Raw genomic sequence first — 10,581 nt, 5'->3', positions numbered from 1 at the left:
CCTACAGACCTACACACAGAGGACTGACACGACACCTACCGACCGACTTACCGGCGACAGACACCTACCGACCTACGTACCCTTGGTCTATAGGTGTCTGAGTACTGACGACTATGTAACATTTGTCAGTAGGTGTTTGCCATACATACAGACGAATTACGCTACACAATCCGACCTACGAACAGACGCCTATCGACCGACTGACCGGCGATGGACACGACGCCTACCGACCGACTGACCGACGACGGACACGACGCCTACTGAAAAACGACAGAAATGGCGCCTACCGACCGACATACCGACGAGGGACTCGACGTTTACCGACCGATTGATTGACGGCGGACACGACGCCTACCGACCGACTGACCGGCAACGGACACGACGCCTACCGACCGACCGACCGACTGACCGACGACGGAGACGACGCCTACTGAAAAACGACAGACATGGCGCCTACCAACCGACATACCGACGAGGGACTCGACGTTTACCGACCGATTGACCGACGACGGACACGACGGCTACCGACCGACTGACCGACGACAGAAACGACGCCGACAGACCGACGACGGACACGACGCCTACCGACCGACTGACCGACGAAGGAAACGACGCCTACTGACCGACTGACCGACGACGGACTCGACGCCTACCTACCGACTGACCGACTACGGACACGACTCCTTCCGACCGTCTGCCCGACGACGGACTCGACGCCTACCGACAGACTGATCGACTATGGACTCGACGCCTACCGACCGACTGATCGACGACGCACACGACGCCTACAGACCGACTCACCAACGACAGACACGACACCTACTGACTGACATACCAACGATATGCACGACACCTATCAACAGACAAGCACGAAACGTATCATTATCAAAATTATAATGAAAAAAATAAAAGATAAAAACAAATTGAGATATATCCTTATATTACTTTTAGATTGTTTACATTAATAAGTTGTGAAGATGTTACCTTTTTCAGATTGTTAAGTATTAAAGTAGATTAAAATGTGAATTAAATCTAGTTTCTTTTCCTGTAGAAGAAACATGGAGTAGCTAGTGATGTCAATGAACCTGATCCTGTGATGTGGACACAAGCAGCAGTGACCTCATGATATTTGGGAGGACTAATTAACTGACAATCATTGAAATACAAGAGGACAGGGTACCAAGGAGGATTTTGTATACACATATGTGACTCTATGGATTATATCTAGGGTAACATTTTCAACATCAGTTTCGTGCAGGTTTTAATAGTAACACTAGAGAACATTTATATTCTTGATGTTACCTTGTTATATTCCAAAAGGCATCATTTCATAATTCCTTTCATAAAGCAAATAAAATTATCTGTAAATTTTACCTGTTCATTATTCGAAAAGAATGTATGTAGATCCCATAAAAATCATAGCAGCCATAAGGCATTTGTATATTTTGTTTATTAAATAAATTAAATTCAAATTATTGTTGTTTTTTAATCTTTTTTATTGTCATTGATTCTTTCAATCTCTACCTACTTTGCTTCCCTACTACATTTGCTTCTATGTTGTACGTTACTGGTTGAAAAATTATTTAAAAAATACATTCATGGCTGTATAAGAAAATAACAGTTCCATGATTGTTCTAATCCAGCTAGCTGTATAAGTAGACAATGTAACAACTCCATGATTGTTCTAATCCAGCTAGCTGTATAAGTAGACAATGTAACAACTCCATGATTGTTCTAATCCAGCTAGCTGTATAAGTAGACAATGTAACAATTCCATCATTGTTCTAATCCAGCTAGCTGTATAAGTAGATAATGTAATGATTCCATGATTGTTCTAATCCAGCTAGCTGTATAAGTAGATAATGTAACAATTCCATGATTGTTCTTATCCAGTTAGCTGTATAGGTAGATAATGTAACAATTCCATGATTGTTCTAATCCAGCTAGCTGTATAAGTTGACAATGTAACAATGCCATGATTGTTCTAATCCAGCTAGCTGTATAGGTATATAACAAAATTCCATGATTGTTCTAATCCAGCTAACTGTATAGGTATATAACAACACAATTCCATGGTTGCATTAGTTCAACTAACTGTAAAAGCACTCCTCTAACCTTACAATTACATGAAGGTTGGCTATGATACACTTGTACGTAGATGGATAATCATATATACAGGAAATGTAGTAAGTTGCCATTGATTGCTTCCTCAGAAACAATCACATATCATGAGGAAATGAAACCAAACTAATGCAACATCTTCAACATCCAAGAGTGTCGCTTGCAATATTAGGTGAATTGTGTACTCTGTATCTTTGGAATATGTAAAGCAAAAAGTAACATTAAATCGTTATAGCTGGTGACCAGCTTACAAAACATTTTAAGGAAGGTCCATCACATTTCATCTAGAGCAACTTGCAGGAAATTGTAAACTTCTTGCCTAATGACACAGGATGTTCAATGATAATTGGAACCACCCCAGGAACCTTGGGTCTTTAACTGAGGTGTATAGTACCAGATAAATTTAATGATCAACTGGAGACACCACAGCGAAAAAACTACCATAGTATGACTGTACATTAGCACATATGTCTCTCTATACTCCAAAATTACCACAAACTCACAAATACATGTGGTACATTTCAAAATCATATGAATACATTACATTTAGTTAGAATTCACCACTAATACTTATTTGTAAATCAACACTAAAATGTCAATTTTCTTCAACAGAAAAATCAAGGACAAAATTTATTACTGTGGCATAAATGAACATTAATTCCACTCAGAAGAACTACATACAGACTGTACCAACTTACAAATTGCAGAATGTACAAGTCCATCCACACTCAGACCACTCAAAAAGAAAATCATACAAAATCTATAATATGATTTGTATTGTTTTAGGCCATCCCCTACCCCGTGGTACACAGAGATACTACAGCATGATTTCTATCAAGATTGGAGACATAGTAACCAAATAATCAAAATTGTAGGCAGAAATTTGTTTGCAAAAATTTCAAACCATTAGTTTCTGATAGTGGCAGTGTAATCGTTAGTTTTCTACTCTGTGTTTTAGCAATATTACAATTAAGAAAACATTTCATATTTACACAAATATTTGTTATAAACAGAATCATCTAATTATAATCCACAATGGTAATTTCCATATTAAAAAAATAATTATGACCGATTTTTTGTTTCAGCAGATTTCACTTATATATCAAAATGATAGAGTAGCCTTTCATTTAATTTCTATAGCATAAAAGCATTTCAAATGATATCTTCTCTTATACAAACAATCAATAAAATTAAAAAAATAAACTGAATTTTTAAAGAAACATAAACACACCTACACACAGCTTTGTCTTCCTATATCTGTAAAATAAATTTGTGAAAGTTTTACTTGCATTTCTAAATACATTTCACATATCTTCTCATACTGATACTTCATTCCATTAAGGCTGTATGCTGCCTTACATGGATAATTAAAAGCAGATTTATCTCCTCGTCAATCTTTTGTTTTGTTATTGCTAATCTGTCATTATTCCACATGAAATGTAATAAAGTTATTCACACCAAAGACAGAAGTGTATAAAAGCCTTCAGACTATTTTGTTCTTTTAAACAGAAAACTGAAGTTGGTTTGTATCATTACACAATAATTCTAACCTTCTGCCATAATCTCGTTTATTTGATTTGGAATAGGAGTGAGTAGATTCTTTTATCATCTTTTTTAAATACTGATGACAATTTCTACTCCAATAATAATACAATATGAATATTTGTTTGATAGTGAAGTATTTTGTTGTTCAAAGAAAAAAATTAGAATCAGAAGGTTAGTTTTTCAATAGTATTAACACAGACATTAAACCCTGTCAATCAATAAATCAATTATTTTTAAGCATATTTGTAAAAATGAATCAAAACTTATTTTTAAAAATGCTGGTAATAAAACCAGACAGTAGTAATAAATTGATTTAAAAACAAAAGTAGACAATACCATTTGCAACTTCAGTGAAATTCAACATATCTAAAGTTCAACTTGCTATATTTTTTATGAAAGTATACGATAACTACATATTTACACAGTGTACTGTGTGTTATAATCGCTATACCATCCCAGCTGATTATTTATATAGTATCTTTCATTTTCATTTCTGTATACATGTCTTGTTATTTTCAAGCATATCAAAAAGACTAGAACGCTCTTTGAGAGAGAGAGAGAGAGAGAGAGAGAGAGAGAGAGAGAGAGAGAGAGAGAGAGAGAGAGAGAGAGAGAGAGAGAGAGAGAGAGAGAGAGAGAGAGAGAGAGAGAGAGAGAGAGAGAGAGAGAGAGAGAGAGAGAGAGAGAGAGAGAGAGAGAGAGAGAGAGAGAGAGAGAGAGAGAGAGAGAGAGAGAGAGAGAGAGAGAGAGAGAGAGAGAGAGAGAGAGAGAGAGAGAGAGAGAGAGAGAGAGAGAGAGAGAGAGAGAGAGAGAGAGAGAGAGAGAGAGAGAGAGAGAGAGAGAGAGAGAGAGAGAGAGAGAGAGAGAGAGAGAGAGAGAGAGAGAGAGAGAGAGAGAGAGAGAGAGAGAGAGAGAGAGAGAGAGAGAGAGAGAGAGAGAGAGAGAGAGAGAGAGAGAGAGAGAGAGAGAGAGAGAGAGAGAGAGAGAGAGAGAGAGAGAGAGAGAGAGAGAGAGAGAGAGAGAGAGAGAGAGAGAGAGAGAGAGAGAGAGAGAGAGAGAGAGAGAGAGAGAGAGAGAGAGAGAGAGAGAGAGAGAGAGAGAGAGAGAGAGAGAGAGAGAGAGAGAGAGAGAGAGAGAGAGAGAGAGAGAGAGAGAGAGAGAGAGAGAGAGAGAGAGAGCAATCAATGTGGTTTTGTCTCTCTCTCTCTCTCTCTCTCTCTCTCTCTCTCTCTCTCTCTCTCTCTCTCTCTTATAATAAACCCTCATTTCAGTATTAAAAGCTTCCAATCCATATTAGATACCATTACATCAAAACATAAAAACGAAAAACAAACGAAATGCATTATATATTTTTAATATAGGAAATTATTCACGTCTGTCAGGTGGTTGCTGGACACGGTTATCCAGCATGGCGATTTTCAATTTATGGTTGTTGTGAAAGACATTGTAATACCTGCAACGAAAATGACTGGCACGGTGAATTTCATCATTTATCCCGATTCATTTTCTTATTCAGCAACGTATAGGTCGAAATTTTCACGAAAGAAATTTGCCAAAACTGCCATTTGGATGTAGCTAAAACCTCCGAAATTCAAACGTGGTTCAACGGAAGAGAATCAATCTAGTCAATGTGATGATCCTGTCGTATATGATGCACATCCCAAGTGGGCGACAGGCTCGAACGCAACGAATGTTTACACTTCTATTTTTGCTTCAAAAATGTTTAAACATAACTTTTCTATGACATTTTCTAGATATCGATTGTTTGTTATATAAACACCTATTTACATCATCTGATATGGAAATTTTGTATATTAGAATGTACAATTGACAACATTGCATATTTATCATTGAAGGACGACAAAAATGCGATACAACTCCTTAATTAACTATTCTATTAGTCCAGTAGGTCCTATTCCCTCGTGTCCTTTGTTTAATCCAGTATTGTTAAGTACTATTCTCTCGTGTCCTTTGTTTAATCCAGTATTGTTAAGTACTATTCTCTCGTGTCCTTTGTTTCATCCAGTATTGTTAGGTACTATTCTCTCGTGTCCTTTGTTTAATCCAATATTGTTAGGTACTATTCTCTCGTGTCCTTTGTTCAATCCAGTATTGTTGGGTGATATTCTCTCGTGTCCTTTGTTCAATCCAGTATTGTTAGGTACTATTCTCTCGTGTCCTTTGTTCAATCCAGTATTGTTAGGTACTATTCTCTCGTGTCCTTTGTTTAATCCAATATTGTTAGGTACTATTCTCTCGTGTCCTTTGTTTAATCCAGTATTGTTAGGTACTATTCTCTCGTGTCTTTTGTTTAATCCAATATTGTTGGGTGATATTCTCTCGTGTCCTTTGTTTAATCCAGTATTGTTGGGTGATATTCTCTCGTGTCCTTTGTTTAATCCAGTATTGTTAGGTACTATTCTCTCGTGTCCTTTGTTTAATCCAGTATTGTTAGGTACTATTCTCTCGTGTCCTTTGTTTAATCCAGTATTGTTAGGTACTATTCTCTCGTGTCCTTTGTTCAATCCAGTATTGTTAGGTACTATTCTCTCGTGTCCTTTGTTTAATCCAGTTAATCCAGTATTGTTAGGTACTATTCTCTCGTGTCCTTTGTTTAATCCAGTATTGTTAGGTACTATTCTCTCGTGTCCTTTGTTTAATCCAGTATTGTTGGGTGATATTCTCTCGTGTCCTTTGTTTAATCCAGTATTGTTGGGTATTATTCTCTCGTGTCCTTTGTTTAATCCAGTATTGTTAGGTACTATTCTCTCGTGTCCTTTGTTTAATCCAGTATTGTTAGGTACTATTCTCTCGTGTCCTTTGTTTAATCCAATATTGTTAGGTCATATTCTCTCGTGTCCTTTGTTTAATCCAGTATTGTTAGGTACTATTCTCTCGTGTCCTTTGTTTAATCCAATATTGTTAGGTCATATTCTCTTGTGTCCTTTGTTTAATTCAGTGTAGTCATATATAAATTTTGATACAAGAGGGTTTCATTTCACGTGACACTTTTTCTCGCAAGGGATTTGTTAGTGGTGATAGCAAACTGAAGCAAAGTTAACAATTTTTATCTTTGAACACTGAATACGTGTACATCAAATACAAAGAAAATGGAATTTGAGTAGTATGATTATGTACGTTTTCCGTCAAAAAATTAGTAGCATTGCAACTAAAGCGTAAATTATGATTTTTGATTTTTTAAAAATGTGAATAATCCAATCTTAATCTCCCTAACGTTTTAAAGGTGTAAATAATTTACCACTGTACTAATATATTACATATGAAATGCGACGCTTGACCTCAATTTTCAGAGAATGCAAGACGGCTTTCTTAGAGATACGAAATAAACATATTACACATCACATTAAAATAAGAAAGAATGAATACTGACTTGTTAAGAAAATTTGTATACAAACTCAAAATCAATTAGGAGAGGAAGACAAAATAGGAAATAATAGATAGATATACATGGACACTCACGTCCTCGACACTCATGAGGTTAATATCACTTTCTATCTCCGCACCTCAGGACCATGTCATAGCAAAATTGAAGTCACAAGGAGCGACGCCCAACTTCAAAGCCATAAAAAATACCATTATACGACCTCGAGATTCGTTTGATGTACATCAAAAGTGCAAACTAGTGCACATAGAACATTCAATTTGCCATGGCAAGGGTACAGAGAGCGAAAGTAATCGTAACTCCTTTAGTATCGAGGATGGGACATGCATGAAAAGTACAAGGGATATAAAACTCTGTGTACCTGAAGGGTAAGCGTTTTCTGTTTCATCGACGACACCCGCAATGGTATAGTCCTGATAATAATGTCACTAACATAGGATGTTCAAATTATAAATTTGGAAGATGTGGGGCAAAAACACTGGTATGGATACCATTCCATTTCAAAACGAACAAATAAAACACCTTAGACAATATCATTTTACGAGCCTAGATTTTTACACGGCCCCTTAGCGGGTTATAGTCCACCTCTCAGATTAATGCTTATAAGAAAACTTTTTTCATCTTCATGTTCAAAATGTCTCAGTATTTTTTCTTCCTCTGAAAACTGGTAGAAAAAATAAACTGATTTCTGATAACGAAAAATATATTTCTAATGAATCTTTCTTTTATCGTGTATGTTACGCATTTCTCTCTGTGAAAAAAAAATCAAACAAATTGTACCTCTTGTGAAAATCGATCTTTCACTCATTTCATATTTTGGATGTTATATATATTGATACAAACAAAACATTATAACGTATTATTTGTAATATTGAAGAATTGTAAATATGTTTCAACGGATTTATTTTCATTTTACATGAAAACACTAATATGTAGAATGCTATCATATAGATTTTATCATCTTTCTTGGAACCCTTTTATCCAGAATTACTGTATGTGGTACCGCCTTTCACTTACTTATTTATTTCTGAGTATTATATTTAAAATAACTTGAATAGTCTCGACTGTGCGACTCATTAATAAAAATAGACAATGATAGTGACAGTCTATATAGGTTATCAACCGGTGTGTTACCTGTACGTTGTAAGAACTACCGTGTCAAATAGAATGATTGTGGACAGGAAAAGATGTGACAACGGAAATCAATATCACAGAACAAGAGTGCAAATGATCACTGGATGAAATTGTATAAGGAAACAATAGACAATTATGACTCGTGTTGATAAAAACTTTTATTTTTCTTGATCATCATGAGATATTGTCACATAATAATTCTATTTTTGTCTCGTGAAGACAGACATATTCGTTATTTTCAATCCGTTATCTGGTTTTGCTGTATTCAATTTGTATTACAAACTATTGTTCATTTGCGTGTCTTTGGTACACTCTCCGATATATAACAAGCAGAATACAGTGGATTTGAAGTGCTCGAGGTATGACGTAATATTCATGACCCATATTGTCGATTACTATTTGACATTGTTGTATCTAATTCTAAATTAACAAGTACTTTTTTACTTGTGTGTGTGTTTTTTTTTTTTTTTTTGATAATCATGGTATATGTTTTCAATTAAGATTTTTACATATAGTTGACAATTAATTAGACTTAAATTGTTCCATGGTAATAGATTGTATTTAGCTCTACGTTGAGCCCCAAAGTACATATGCTATCGTTACAAAACGTGGAATATACTTATATGTTCATGTAACACACCGACGCACCTTTCATGTTCCGATTTTCACTTACAGTTACCTGTGGATTGGACTTTGTGAATTAGATGGGCCATGTTTAAGTTTTCCGTTAATCTCAGTGTTAGTTTCAACATATCTTATAGTCAAGATCATACAAATGAAACAGAGTGAGGTTCTTATAACCTATAGACTCTTCTCCATAAGTACAGCCAGTATCATACGTGACATATAATCATGGTAAACATTTATGACTATACATACAATTATATATTTTTTTTTAAATAATAAAAAGCAATTTAATTTTGAATTTCATCATCAGTGAACTGCGTTCACAAGTTGTTCCATGATAAATGTTTATTTTTAGATATATATTAAGCTTAATATCTCTCTACCTGCTTCTTTGTGTAATCCTAATTATATGGAAAAGCGGAGAATCGCAAGATTTGTAATTATGTGTAATTACCGTTTATACTATTTTCTAACATTGGGGTAATTACATAACTTGTGAATTCTGTGACTATTGTCGTGATGAAGCCAATATTGGTGAAGCAGATCTATTTGTGATACGTTTGATGTAACAGGTAATTAACACAAGCATTCATATTGGTCCCCGCTAACATGACACCGTGATATAAAATGTACCTGTTTCTACTACACTGGCTTGTAATGACGTTGGTATTAACATTACGGATGTACGTGACACAACCTACAACAGCAGTAAACGTGTACACTGGATGGTAATCACCGGATGCCGCTTAAAATGCTGTGTTTGATTTGCAGCAGGTGACCTGTAGGTACCCAAAACCCATAACGAAGACGAAAGGAACGGAAAGGTTTGTACAAATCATATTCTTCCATGTCTGGGTTCCAAAACAGAATGTAACGTACGTAGTGTATTGGTGGTTTTTTTTTTAGTTTGCTTATAAATTCCAAGCGATTATGAGCCCACGGAGTCGTCTCTTGTTGAGAAAACGATAAAATAGTGGCTGTATCCATGTCTCTCTATACACTAAGAAACGGATAGAAAAGCAGGGACTGTCATACATCTCTCGTTATCTAATATATTCCTATATAGCAATTGGAAATTTTAGGGTTTGAAACTGGTAGTATGGTAAAACATTTAGCTAACCAAGGTCGTAAAGCACTTTTTGATTTGCGCTCTAAGTGCAATAATTTTAACCTGAACATTAAAACTATGTTGCATCTATTCGACACGTACGTTGGTAGTGTACTACATTATGCTTGTGAAACATGGGCTGTTTGCAAGGCTATCGAAGTCGAAAAAATTCATTTGGAATTTTGTAAAAGTAATTTATGCGTTAAAAAATCAACATGTCGATTACCTCTTGTTAATCAACATTTATTCAGAATATTTAAATATTGGTTTAAGTTGTTGAATTGTGATAATTGTATTTTGAATGAAGTATATCAGCTTATGCTGAAAGAAACGGAAAAGATAACCCAAAGCAAACTTGGTTGTTATTTGTAAAGCAGAAAAATCTCCTTCCGATATCATCCTATTATCATCAATTAAGCAACGCATAGACGATCAGGCTAAACAAAATCTATTTAATTCTAGTAAATGTGATCTCTACCGCTTCATGGTAGACGATTTGTCACTTCAGTTTTATTTAACCAAATATTTACCAAAACAGCGCAGAATTGTTATCTCTAAACTTCGTTTATCAGCTCATAACCTAGCTATAGAAACTGGTAAATATAGAAATACTGATAGGACTAATAGACTTTGTAATAATTGT

The sequence above is a fragment of the Ylistrum balloti genome, unplaced genomic scaffold, assembly GCF_031769215.1.
Source record: "Ylistrum balloti isolate Yb309-2 unplaced genomic scaffold, AGI_CSIRO_Ybal_v1 Utg369906, whole genome shotgun sequence".
Classification (NCBI taxonomy): domain Eukaryota; kingdom Metazoa; phylum Mollusca; class Bivalvia; order Pectinida; family Pectinidae; genus Ylistrum; species Ylistrum balloti.
The sequence above is the reverse complement of the archived record's forward strand: the minus strand, read 5'-3'. Positions refer to the sequence as shown.